The sequence below is a fragment of the Amphiura filiformis genome, chromosome 2 (genome assembly GCF_039555335.1).
Source record: "Amphiura filiformis chromosome 2, Afil_fr2py, whole genome shotgun sequence".
NCBI classification, from domain to species: Eukaryota; Metazoa; Echinodermata; class Ophiuroidea; order Amphilepidida; family Amphiuridae; genus Amphiura; species Amphiura filiformis.
Genome location: NC_092629.1, coordinates 5027884 through 5040057, shown reverse-complemented (window position 1 = coordinate 5040057; position 12174 = coordinate 5027884). Strand labels below are relative to the sequence as shown.

At 35.4% G+C, this 12174-nt stretch overlaps 1 long non-coding RNA gene across 1 annotated transcript; it reads left to right on the top strand.

Moving 5' to 3' along the window:
• The first annotated feature begins 5993 nt into the window (after positions 1 to 5993).
• On the top strand, positions 5994 to 9402 carry LOC140145807 (uncharacterized). The gene is made up of 3 exons (XR_011858137.1): positions 5994 to 6435; positions 7589 to 7716; positions 9179 to 9402. It is a non-coding gene; the product is annotated as an uncharacterized lncRNA (long non-coding RNA).
• The last annotated feature ends 2772 nt before the right edge of the window (positions 9403 to 12174 follow it).

Genomic DNA, 12174 nt, shown 5'->3' with positions numbered 1-12174 from the left:
TAAAGGGGCATTTCGTGATCCACAGCCTCATCCCCCACTTTTCTCAAAAAAGTTGAGATTTTTATATCACTGGAATACTCTGGCTACATAATGTTTATGTACAAAATATTTCTTGCAGATTAATTCGTTTAGTAAAGATGTCGCGAAATTTGAATTTCGTTCTGGTGCACCAGAACGAAATTACAAGGTATTGTCTATGGAGCAGTGTAATACACATAATCATGCATAACTCCCAAACGCAAAATCGGAATCAACAGAAAATTTGGGAATATGCTTTTTTCGTGGATATGTCATGAAAAAAGTCATAAAAAGAGGATGCTAGGATCACGAAATACTCCTTTAATAAGCTTTAAAGCATTTTAAGAAAAAAACCCTACTGTTTATTTTGGTTGTTTAAAGGAGGATTTCGTGATCCTGGCATCCTCTTTTTACGACATTTTTCAGTAGATATCCACACAAAAAATTCCCAAAATTTCAGTTGATTCCGATTTTGCGTTTGCGAGTTATGCATGATTATGTGTATTACACTGCTCCATAGACAATGTGTTGTAATTTTAAGGTATCTTTTTTAAACGAATAAATCTGCAAGAATTTTCTTGTACAGGGTGAGTAAAAAAAACTGCAATAGACCAAAGAATCGATATTCATGTAAGAAGAACCAAGTAGAACTTTCCCAATATTGAAATATTCTATAAATGCCACACTCAATGGCCACCTTCTGTGAAAATATGAATCGCGACTACCTTTTCATTTTAATGAGTCCTTTTGCTGCGATACCCAATTTCGTTTTGTGTCCACGAGGTACCATGTATTTTGAATGAGAGCACACAGTGCACAGTAAAGGCACCAGATCTGAAACTGACTTTAACTTAAATAAGGTTGATTTTTCCATTATTTTAATTTCCTTTTTCTGTTCAAACAAACTTTCTGACATTACTTTAAGTCCTTCATACCTTACTCTACTCCAGCTCCATTTTTTAAAATTTCCAACTTATTGGCTATTTTGTAATTCACCCACTTCAATTTGTGCACATTTCATTTTGACATTTGAAAAAGTTTTTGATAGTGAACAAACATCTTTAAAGTAAAAGTAAAATGAAAATAACAACAAATAATATTACTTCTCCTTAAACAAGACCAAGGGCAATAACACTTTGGGTGCTCCATTTTATTTCAATGCCAATGAGGTTAAGAAAATGGCAGTTGTTCCAAATCTACATTGCACAGAATGGGCTGACGTTCAAATTTTAGATGTCTCTTGGACAAACATTATAATTGGGTAGCGTTATAAAATGTGTCATAAAAACAATACGGTATATGCTGATTGCTTAATTTTTTTCACATAAGGTCACTGATGGATATACCATATATAAAATGTTTTAAAACATGAAAAGTTCAGCTCGGTTCTTAAATAAAAATGGATTCTTTTCTCTATTGCACTTTTTTTGACTCACCCTGTACAAAAACATTATGTAGCCAGAGATTTCCAGTGGTATAAAAAATCTAATCTTTTTTTGAGAAAAGTGGGGGGTTGAGGCTGTGGATCCCGGCTGTGGATCACCAAATGCCCTTTTAATTCAAAGTTATAATTGGGGACTTGTCAAAATTGCTCCGCTGACATACAAATACATATTTAGCTAGCTTCATTTGTAGTTGGAACATGTGTAAACATTGAACGTATGCCAAAAAACAAGTTTGCAAAAAAAATAACTGAATCATATTATAAATTTGTACATTATGGCCTTTTTTAGGGTCAGTCTCATAATGCCAACAAAAAGTTTTATTGGTGTAATTTTTTTATAGCCCTAAATAAGCTGCAGATCCAGAATATTTAATTAGAGAATAAATGATAGGATTTTGTCTTTTGCCTATCCAATATCGTGTCGTAATGGATGGGCTGTCCAATATTTTGAGTAGTGGATGCCGGCGCAGCCGGTATCCACTACGATAAAAATATTGGACAGCCCATCCATTGTGACACGATATTGGACAGGCAAAAGACAACATCCAATCTTTTATCCTCATTCTTATTCAGTTGTAATGTAATTTTTGCGAGAAAAAAAAAAAAGTTTCTTTTGTGAGGACATCCCTGTTGTTTTAAATGAAAGAAACCATCACGAACATCTCAGCCGCCGAATCGCGTTCTTAGTTCTCGCACATGTATTACGCTTGAACGCATTATCGCTGCGATCATTGAGGAGCAACAAGCGTGCCGTTGTTGCGCGGGCGGCGCACGCCTGACTAATATCACTATCAACTATTGTGAGATATTATACACCAGAAAACCAATCAAATTACGTGAATTCTTTACAAGATGCACCCATTGAATAAGAATGGATAATAATTACTCTAAATATTGAATTACAAAAAAGTATGCATTTCCTAAAAGTCTGAGCCATGCCCATTGAATAAATAAAAGTCAAATAAAAAATGGAAAGGCTGTACTGTTGTAACACTATACCATTTTATTTCTAAAATCTTAGTATCAGTACATGTACAATGTATAGACACAAATTATAATATTCAAGGTTTACATGTAATTTACAAAATGCAAATCACAACAAAGCTGAATTACATTGCACAAGACAAGAAAACACAATTACGGTAAATTATGATACTGTATAATACAACTCACTTGACAATAGGAGTGCACAACTGTCCATTGTTGACCTTGAAAGATTTCTCTAATTGAAATGAAATGGTATTGGTAAGGTCTAAAAAATTTGTTTGATTGGCGTAACATAAATTAGGCTAGGTCGGTCGGTATAAAGGTATATTTTTTTACACCCATTTTAAGCTGTAAATCACGAATGATAAAGGCTTTAGAACCTTTTTAAAAAAAATTTTTTGCCAAAAAATAAGAAAAAGTCTAGGGTCAGACTTATTTTTAGTTTTGATCGGGTTACGCCAATCAAACATTTTTAAGGCCTAAGAAGAAAATGTTAATATACTGTTATTGATATATATATATACAAATATGAACCAGGCTGCAAAATAAGCATTCTGAAGGGTACCCATTTCAAGGCCATTTTGAAAGGGCACATATATTTTACAAGGCAATAAAAAGTATTAAAATACGGCATCAAGACAACTGATAGGGGCACCAAAAGGCAATTATTTTGCAGCCTGATATGAACGGAAGACTAAATATTTGTCAGTACAATTAACTCATGTAGTACGTACTACCATGTTGTGTAATCGGTAAAAGAAGATGAAAGTCCTTGGAAACAGGTGACGTCTTTAAATACAAAAGTGTCCTCCGGGGCCCCCACCATAAAAAATAATGACCCATATGATATAAAAACAGTCTGACGCCCACTCAGTCACTGACTTGTCCCTCAATTACACATTAAAAATGGAAATAACCAAATATTAAAATACATGTACATACATATACACTAGGGTGATTCACAAAAAATGAAATTGGTATTTTTCAACGGGACACCCCCTCATTTTATTCATTTTGGTAATAAAATTATACCTGCAAAATATGAAAAAAATTCAAAAAGTTTAGGGGTGCTACCGGTCAATGAACTTTTGTACACAAAGTCAATGGGATTTTTGTCAAAAATTTCAAACGCTTATTTCAGGGCCTAAAAAGTCTACCAGGCTTGCAAAACTGAAGTAAATGTTCAATGATATACCTAACTTTGTGAAAACATGGGTTTTTACCTAATTAAAGTTCATAGTTGACTGTAATAATAAAAAATGTTTCAAAAGTGACAGAGGGAGTGTAGCTCAAGAAAAGAATACCCTGGGATATCCCCTGGAATCCCACCAGGCACCCCAAATTTATACCTTATTGAACTGAACTGTTGATAAAAAAAAAGATTAAAATTCTTCACATATTAGTTTACCCCAATGGTGATACCAGCTTTTAAAATCTTATGTAATAGTAACTATCAAAATCCATACATCTGTATCAGGGGTGGTCATTATGGCCATACCTGATGAAGATTTGTATTGTTTGAATTGAATGACCACAGGAAGGATTAGATTCACCATGGTTGAAAAGAAATGTATATAAATTGGGGTCACAACATTGGATAGTGGCCAGTTCAAAACTACACCTTGTGCAAGGTACTTGTGAAGTGTTATCGACAAAAATACCCTGACCGGAATAAAGAAACTTTGATGAAATAAACTTATTTGCGAACGTACTTAACACAAAACAGCAAACCTTTTAATTTAATTAGACATACATACTACAAAAACAAAACAAAAAAATCAAAACCATAACAAAAAACAAAAACAAACAAAAACAAAAACACAAAGACAAAAAGAAAAAAATCATACCATCTTGAGTTTTCTACACTAGACCTACATGCTCTGAGAAAACAAACAAAATACAATATAGGAAACATAATTATGATCAAGTAAAAACAAACAAAACAAGACAAAAACAAAACATAACAGAACAAAAACAAAACAAAACAACACATAATCATGATCAAGTCAAACAAAACAAAGCAAAAACAAACAAAGAAACAAAAAAAACATTTAAAAAAAAAGAAAGAACTAGAGCCCCATAAACACAACTTTATATTAGCCAAGTACCATAATATTTTGGCTGTTCCAGCAACTGCCTTGCCCCAAATGTAACAGTTTTTACAAAAATGCAATTTTCTGGAAAGCGGGTTAACATTTTTACAATTTTCTTTAGCATTTATTTTAAGGACATTACTCACACTACAAATATTTTTGGCACAATCAGGGAAAATTAACATGGCTTTTTTGTGTTGTAAAGAAAATGGCTCATAAATCCCATTGACTTTGTGTACAAAAGTTCATTGACCGGTAGCGCCCGGTAAACTTTTTTGAATTTTTTTCATATTTTGCAGGTATGATTTTATTATCAAAATGAACAAAATGAGGGGGTGTCCCGTTGAAAAATACCAATTTCTTTTTTTATGAATCACCCTAATATACACAACCAAGCTAAAATTGTATGTTGGTCGTAATGCGAAAATGAGCTCCTGTTCCCAAAAATGGCTACTAGTACTATTCTATTGCACGCATTCGCGTCGTGTAGGCTTGATTCATTTTTCTGATGGGTTGATGCATTCAAATTTGGTTTTATTTTTCAACATTTTAACTAACTAGTGATAATTTTGTTATGAAAACAACAAAAATCAGATTTTTTGTCTTCTCGTGTATGAAGTAGGTTAATGAACATGTATGTATTACTTGTTGCTGGAGAAATTAGACAAAATAATGCAGATGCACGCTCATTATCAGCGGTTACAATTAGTAATGGTGCTATGACAAAGACGGTCTGTTTGGTAGAAGCATCATATAAGAACATGCCCTGTGACTCTAGCTCTTTTAATTCCTGGACTATCGGGGTACATAGCTCCCAAACACTGACATGTTGCGATGTCGTCAGAAGAAAATTGTTCTGGAGCTTGCGGTTACTCTCTATAAGGTAATCTTAACTGTGATATGACAAAGACGGTCTGTTTGGTAGAAGCATCATATAAGAACATGCCCTCTGACTCTAGCTCTTTCAATTCCTGGACTATCGGGGTACATAGCTCCCAAACACTGACATGTTGCGATGTCGTCAGAAGAAAATTGTTCTGGAGCTTGCTGTTCTGGAGCTTGCTGTGCTCCGGTTTTCCTCCTGCATCTAAAATCGGACCTCTTCCCATATCCCTGTCCCATCATATCCGGATGGCGTCCCTTAAATTTAGTAGCCTCTGAGCACGATTGGGATTAGCCTGGCTTCGGCCGAATGTTATAAAAAATAAATATAAATATCGGGGTACATAGCTCCCAAACACTGACATGTTGCGATGTCGTCAGAAGAAAATTGTTCTGGAGCTTGCTGTTCTCTCTATAAGGTAATCCTAAATAAAGGGAAAAGGGCATGCATTAACCGTCATTAATTTTGAATGCCTATTAAGTATGGTACAAAGATTATACAGTCCAACCTCTTAATACAGCCATGATGGGACCAATACGCGTTCATTAACCTATAAGTATGTAAAAACTTCTAATCAATAATTGCTAACATTACATGTATTCCCCTTGATCATGTCACATCTACGAAAATCAATTTTCAATTCACTCCATGAATTGAAAATGTAATTCCTTATCCGTTCTCATTACCAAAAGCCACCAAAAACCAATGTAAACAACATAATTTTTTGTGTATATTTATCAACTCATTATTCACAAATCATAATTGAATCAACTTCAATATTTAAATGATAATTTTGAATCATTTTTGTATTCTATTGCATGCAGTTGCCGATATACAATGAACTGATTAAGCATTATATGACCAGCCCCACCAGAAAGATAGGCAGAGCAGGAATTTTAAGGAAGATCAAGGACATCATCAGTGCCACATCTATTGATAACAGAGAGAAGGTATTTGGTGACCAGGGGCGTAAATTCTGGCAAATGTTCCAACAAGAGGAACGGAGATATGTGAGTTTTCACTGAAACATGTAGGCAGCTACATAAACTGGAAATAACTGATGCACCAAATTGTTAACATTATGAAGTTCAGGTACCTGTGTCAATGTATAATACTCAAGGGCTAGGTATCACTTATTTGTGAACCAACTCGAAGCCCTATTTAAGATGTAGATGATGATCGACCAATGGGGCATGCACAAAATGCTCACTGGGTATTCATTGTAGCCACTGGGGGACAGTGGCTCCCGGGGGGTCACTCCCATTGTGTACACCATCCGCGATAATAAAAATGCATAAAAAGGGTAGTTTTTCATGGGTAGGCACGGTACGCGCGGAATGCGTTTAGGGTGCCAAAAACATAAAATATGTGACCATCCAGGCATCCACTACAACTGAGCCCGGATGTTGCCAGTGCCACTATTGAGATATGCTCCATATTGAACTTAACAATAAACAATAGAAAACAAAGGATTTATTGACTGTTTTATTGATTTTTCACTTCTTAAATGTCAAGTACTACATGATATACATCATTTTAAAGCTAATTTCAAGCAGAATATTTTGGTATTATTAATATCTCAAAAATGATGATTGGCGACTTCAGGGCTCAGTTGTGCTGGATGGTCACATATTGGAAAAAGGGTAGCAAAATTGCAATTGCTAATACTGCTGAAATTAAATTTAGGGTATGAAATTTGATGCAAGGAATAAAATCCCTGTTTAGGGTGTGAAAACACCTGTTTAGGGTATTGTTTTAGCCAAGGGTTAAATCCTTGTTTAGGGTGCTTTTCAACAGTTGATTATCGCGGATGGTGTACAGGCCACAATGGGAGTGACCCCGGGCAGTGGCTGCACTTTGTTAACTGTACTACAATAAACAATTGGAATTTGGCCTTTGCCGTCTACTGCAAACATAAATATCTGCCAATTAATTATCTAGGCCTAAAGTTTTTACAGCTCGATTTGTCATTTTCATGCGTTGATGAATGAGAATAAACATATGATAAATAGAAACAATACATGTATACCGGTACCTTGCATGCTACATTTGGTGTACCATCACAACAAGTTACAAATTTAGAGTGAAAATTAATCCATATCACACATATAATACAATGTATAATGTCAACAATATTTATTTATCTTTATATTTTAATGGTAGGTACTAGCCATGAAAGACACCCAGTATGAGAAGTACAAGAATATCACTACCCAGAGCTTGTTGGGGTGATCTGTCATGCACGGCACCAGACTGTTCACCAAAGCTTTCTTGGCCCATTAGCTTTACTGGTGAGTAAGCAAATTCAATGAGTAATTTTGAATCACGTTACTTTCAGTGCAATAGGCTGTATAATTGGTTTCTAGATTTGTATACACCATGTGACAGCATTTTGTTCACCTTCACCATCCCCATAGGTCTACTGAATGTTCCCTTAATGTATCCTGCATAAATTTAGGGGTCCACTGTAAAAAATTTCACCTTACAGTTCTATATACATGTAGGCTGTCTATCATCATATCTATAGAGCATGTATATGTATCATGTACACCCCTACACATTTTGTGTATCCTGCACTTCAACAATTTTAGAGGGTCCACCGCATGTCTACATCTCGTAGGTTATATGTGACGTGTCATGTCAAAAGCAGACACTTTTGGGCAGCTAGGATATGAATTTTGAGGTTTTTACATACATCTTAAATATAGAGATATTTTGCTCCACAACGACGTTTTCCCCAGTGAAATCGGACATTCCTAAGCGAAGATATTGATTTCGGAAGTTATGGTAAATAAAATTGGAAATTGAGATATCAAATATTAATTATATATTAATTAAATATTAATTGACAATGTTGAGAGTAGGAAGTATAAACTTGAAAAAAAAATAAAAAAATACAAGATGCCAGTTATATTGCGGTCTGAAACCATCAGACAATATTTTTAACATTGATAACATCACAAATTCGCAACAAACCCAAATTGTGAAAAAACCACCCACCGACCCGGGGGGATCACTCAAATATGACATTGTACGCATGCGTGACCAAATTTTTTTCAAACACCCCCTAAACGAGTTTTACCCAACCAGCAAATTTAGCCCCTTAATAAGGTAATTTAATATAGAATTTACCCCCTAATGAGTTTTTTGGCCAGTAAAAATGAAAAATGTACCCTTTTTGGACTCGTAATTTACCAAAAATTTGAAAAGGTACCCTAAACAAGTTGTTCAGTTTCAGAAAACTACCCTTATTCTTGAAAATCAGTGTTTTTTAGACCCTAAATGCGTCACTCGCGTAACTCGCCTTGCCTAAAAAAAACACCCCTTTTCCTTGTTTTTTTGGTCACGCATGCGTACAGACCAATTATGTGAGTGGCCCCCTGGGCCGGCAGATTTTTGGCTATTTCTCCATATTTACGATCCTGCCCAAAAGTGGCTGGTTTTGACATGACACGTCACATAAAATCAAATTATGGGGTGTGAAATTTACATTAAAAAAATTGTTCAGGGCCAGGTATACTAGTAGTCTCAGCTCCAATTTGGGTCACAAATAATTTGAGGCATAGGTTAGGGAACAACCCAAAAGATCAATGACATCCTATGATGATTTGGTATGAACAGGGAAGGAGCGGGTCAGCCATAAAACAAAACTATTTAATTTATAATTTCTAGGATGTCATCAATCTTTTACCATACTGTAAAAATTATTTTTAGTCACTTACAAAATATCTTATCTATTTTATTTTAATACAGAGACAATTTGTTCGGGAGTCCACTAGGGATGGCGTTGATCTCACCAAACATTTCTTCATAAAATATGAAAAGTGGGTAGTGAGCAAAGGGCTGCAATCGCCAAGCGGAGACGAATGGGACAACATCAAAGAAAGGGATAGGCAGGCGTACATTGGTAACAGTGCAGTGGTTGATGACCTTTCAAGCCAAGAGTCTGAAACATTCTAAAATCAAATAAATTCATGTCGGTTAATTTACATGGTAAACAGCCATCTTAATTTACTGTGGTAAAATAAGTAACAAGTCATTCCATATCAAATCACCTAATTTTCAGAAAAGGTTGGCTGGTCACCCTCTCAGATTTTCTTTAAAATCACATATATCATAGACCTATGGGTTAAATGAACACATTTCAAACGGTAGGTCTCAACTCTTTGTCGTTTCAGAGTTATGACTTGTTGAATATTTGATGTTTTTTGACGCAATTTGTCCACTTCCCATTGAAATACACACAAAATTGTTCTTAAAGGAGTATTCCGTGATCCTAGCATCCTCTTTTTATGACATTTTTCAGTAGATACCCACGAAAAAAGCTTATTTCCAAAATTTCAGTTGATTCCGATTTCGCGTTTGCGAGTTATGCATGATTATGTGTATTACACTGCTCCATAGACAATGTGTTGTAATTTCGCGATATCTTTGCTAAACGAATTAATCTGCAAGAAATATTTTGTACATAAACATTATGTAGTCAGAGGTTTCCAGTGATGTAAAAATCTCAACTTTTTTTGAGAAAAGTGGGGGGATGAGGCTGTGGATCATGAAATGCCCCTTTAATACATGTACCAACCCAAATTTTATTATGTGGGAAATGAGCCACCATAATCAAACTCAAACATATTCAAAATACTTCTATGATGTTCCTCTGTACCAGAAATCAAAGTGGTGTCAAGCCATCTTCATGGTTAAATGACTGTTTGGAGATCGCATTGAAATACACAGTAATGTTCTAATTCCCAGAATGCAAAGTTCATCAATTTACTGTGTATTTCAATGAGAGATTCAAACACTAATTTAACCATGAAGATGGCTTGACACCACAAAGATTTTTGGTACAGAGGAACATCATGCAAGTATTTTGAATTTGTGTGAGTTTGGTTATGGTGGATTATTTCCCACAAGGTCAAATGGGGTCACGAACGGGGGGGGGGGGGGTCTTTTGGCTGAGGAGTCATATTTGAGCCCCTGTGAAATTTTTATTAAGCCAATGAGTGGTCTACCCTGCTTTAGAGGGTCACACCTGAACCTATATTGCCTACTAAAGGCAAAATCGATGATGTCTGACATCTAGGATGAAGAAGAGGGGGGAGGGCAAAACAGGAATTTGTCATGTCGTCCAACACGAACATGCATTTTTATATGTGTATATCAGCAAATGGGGGTGAGATACATTGTTTATGAGTCCAGAATCTGGTTATTTGGGTCAAAGACACCCTAGATTCCAATTTGTAGCCCTGTAGCTTACCCCTAGGGGAAGATATGGATGTCTAAACTCGGAAGAAAATGAATGTCGCGACACGCTGTGCCCAAAAGGGGGGTCTGGCCCAATTTTCAATAGGCCGGTTCTCGGAAACGACAAGGAGTAGAGACCTACCGTTTGAAATGTGTTCATTTAAGGCTATGATACATGTATAAGTGATTTTAAACAAAATCTGAGAGGGTGACCAGCCAACCCATTAGATGATTTAAGATGGACTGACCCTAACATATATGAAATAAAAGGATTTTTTAAAATTAAAATAATCATATTAAACCAGGCTAATGAAATTATGAAAGCAGTACCCCCTCCTAAGCACCATGAAATATATTTTATAAACATTTTAAGGAAATGTACAACACAAGGTAAAATTTCCAGATTATTGCATAAGGAACAAAACATGTTCGCAGAGCACCCTAATTGGTTAGCAAGCTCGGATGCACGCTCATTATCAGCGGTTACAATTAGTAATGGTGCTACATGTATGAAAAGACGGTCTGTTTGGTAGAAGCATCGTATAAGAACATGCCCTTTGACTCTAGCTCTTTCAATTCCTGGACTATCGGGGTACATAGCTCCCAAACACTGACATGTTGCGATGTCGTCAGAAGAAAATTGTTCTGGAGCTTGCTGTTCTCTCTATAAGGTAATCCTAAATAAAGGGAAAAGGGCATGCATTAACCGTCATTAATTTTGAATGCCTATTAAGTATGGTACAAATAGTGGTTTTCCCTCATTTTTGACTGTGCCTCCACAACTGTTGTCTGTGCTGAAATAAAATTTTCAGTGAAGTAGTTGTAGTCTTTGCCCCTATAATATGCATACTTACTTGTCATAAATGCGCTACAATTTGTGAGAATAATGCAAAAATAGGCACAAAATTTGACAGGGGTGTAGTACCCCCTTAATTTTACATCATTCAGAATATTAATGCTCTGTCTCTATTTAACCAAATTGTTCGCTGTGTATTTTGGGTACCACTGTAAAACATCATTCATTCTACATGTACAATGTATATGTAATTGTAAATTGTATACTGCGCAAAGAAAGTATCCTTACACTTGGAAAAATAATCACAATTTCAAAACAAATCATATTGGGGTAAATTTATTTTTGCAATAGATGCACTATCTGACTATCTAATCCTGTAGGCCTACATTACATGTATGACACCACATTGAATCCAATGTGACCTCAAGAAGTAAAGTTACAAGCAACTGAATAGATGAAGGTCCCGTTTTAAAAGTGACAAATTGGCCTACATGTATACAAGGCGCAAAAAGATCCCAACAAGCTCAACAAAGAGACGACACAGTTTCTTCAATGAAGCCTTATTTAAAGCAGTATTTATTTCAGTTTTTACTTCTCTGTACTTTTCATAACTTTGTCAGCTCTTTTGTTTCACTTTTCTTTTGTTCCTTTGGTTTTAAATTAAAGGCACACATGAACTAGCCATTTACCACTCTCAAACCAAATGTCT